Below are 2,656 nucleotides of genomic sequence, written 5' to 3' on the forward strand. Positions count from 1 at the left end.
AGATGAGAGGAAACAGTAGATGTGCAATATAGTGGCTCCAGTGAACAGATTAGAAGGACAGGATTATGGGTGTTGTGCCCTGAGTGATCTATAGCTCCGTTAAGACTTCTCATAGGCCAAACAAGGAAACCAGTTCAACAGGACTTTTGATTTTACTTCAACACATGCTTCTTTCCCTTTTTATAAGCTTCGTGATTCAAAGGACTGAAAGAAGTCTTGTTGGCCAATTCAGCTAAGCAAGATAGAAGAAGATTAACGGAGGACATTGGTAAAACTGAGCAAGATGAGGTCCAATTAGGATATGTTACAAATAGCCGGCATTAATTTACTTCTGATACCTGACATAATCCCATTTATGATGTGCAGTTTGTGTACAAGCAACAAGGAAACCATCCTGTAATTTCAAGTGGAAACTGTAAGAAATATAAACACTTATGAGACTGGAGCAGTCTGCTGAGGGATATATCAGAAAGCCTGCTATGGATTTGCTGTCTCACCTTGCAATACGTTACAATCTGCTTAATTAAGTCATTAGCTACAAGCAGTAAAAGAATAAAATTGAGATGCTGGGAAACACATCGCTAGTCTGGTTCCAAAGGTAACACTGGACCTGCACGTACAGTTAAGATAATTTATAATATAGGCAGTAGGACAAATTTTCCAGGAAATAGAAACTTTAAAGTTCATATATAATCCTTCTGTAAAGATCAGTCATAAAAATATTACATAAGAAATCAGACATAAATGAGCCAGACTGACCTTGGGACCCTCACGTTTTTACAAGTGCAGAGTATAAATTCTGATGCTCTGCTTTATTCGCATCTCTTGACAAGATGGACATCACCAAGAACTTGCTGTGGTTATTCCTCTTTAATTCAGCACTCCTGGATGCCATCTCAGGTAAACCACTTTTAGAATCTTTAAAGAACATTCTTCTGAAACAGCTAGGAAAAAAAGGGATGTCTTATGCCTCTACACTGGTTCCATACATGGAGTTCACATGCTAGTATAATGAACTTCATGCAAAGATTAAAAGTAAACCAGACTGAAATTAGATAACATCATGTTATCTTGTTGAAGATACGACCCAATTGATATAGTGATTAACTATTATCCATGTTGAAGTAAATTTAGTACAATGAAATTAATATTGTTCTGGTTTGCAGTAGTGTCTTATACCGCAGTTTAAACCAAATAAAAAAAAAAATACTACCATGAAAATACTACTGAAAGTCTTTGTTCCTATACATGTGTGGCTTTCAGTGTGCAATGAAGAGGGAATATAGTTTCTTTGGCTGCAATGCGTATTTGCTTTGAAAGACTTCAAATTCAGCCTTGCTGATGCACATGGAACCACCCAATACTTATTTAACTTTATGCAATTTAAGGGAAGCATAATAATAAGACACATATTGCTACCTTATATGGTATTAATGAAGAAGTTTTTAAAATTGATTACTAATATGTCCTAGAGGGAAGGATGCCTCTAAATCATCAGTGGGCAAAATATGCAACAGATCTTTTTCTTGAAACTCCTATTCCAATAAGTCTCCACCACACCTCTCTCATCTGTCTTGTCCAAAGCTGTGAGTCTCAATCTGCTGTTGTACTAGTCACCATGTGGAACAAGTGAGTCTCCTTAGAAACAAGTTCCTCAGCACTGTTCTTATATTTAATTTGTAAAACAGTTAAGTGAAATTCATAGATCTGAGAGAGGTAATCTTCATCGTGTTATTAAGATAAAAAGTTCCTCACTTGCTTCTTTCCCTTCTTCACAATTGCAGGTATCATGACCACAGCCACCATGCCAATGTCTTCATGTGCATCTGCATTTTTCATGTGTTCTGTCTATGCATTACTTTTGGGCAGTACTAGTTTGTATTCTAGCTCGAGGATCTGAAACTGCCCAGTGGCAGGAGGGACATGTAGGAACATGGTGCTGTGAAGCATTTGACCCAAGGCAGGGCATCAATCTGCCAGTCCTTCGGGCTACTGGGCATGCGACATGAAAACCTGGAGAGAGCAAAGCTCTAAGGTGGAATGCGACAAAACCCAAAAAATGCATCTCTCTACAGAAAGCATACCTCATCTGAATTTCACTTGCATTTTTGAATTTAGATACTCACTAAAACCAGACATTTACAACAAGAATAACAGACGCATAGAATCAAAGAATCATAGACCATATAATGGTTTGAATTGGGAGGTAACTTCAGCTAGGAGATAGCTCAGAACACTGTCGAAAGGAACCTTGAATGCTTCCAGGGCTGTTACACCTACAACCACTCTGGGCAAAAAAGAAATTAGCATTTCTTTGCCTGGAGACTAAATGTTTCTGAGTCATATACAAAGACTGTGGTTTTTGTTGTTCCCACCATTGATGACCAGCCTGCCAAGATCATCAGGCTCTCCATTGCCCATGTGATGGGGTGACACCAACATCTCCACTGCTGGAAGAAACCATGACCTTGATACTTCTTCCATGGGATGCTCACCCACTTCTTTCTCTTCCTCCCCTACAGATGCCACGGCCTCGACCACAGCCAGCTTCATAACATTCGTTCCTCCAGGTAGGTCTCAATTTGTCATGGTTTTCCTGGCTGCTTCTGTTGGCAGTACCAGTCAGTGGCTCAGAGGGTGGGGTTGGCTCTTCCCC

Source organism: Strigops habroptila, chromosome 5, assembly GCF_004027225.2.
Source record: "Strigops habroptila isolate Jane chromosome 5, bStrHab1.2.pri, whole genome shotgun sequence".
Lineage (NCBI taxonomy): Eukaryota > Metazoa > Chordata > Aves > Psittaciformes > Psittacidae > Strigops > Strigops habroptila.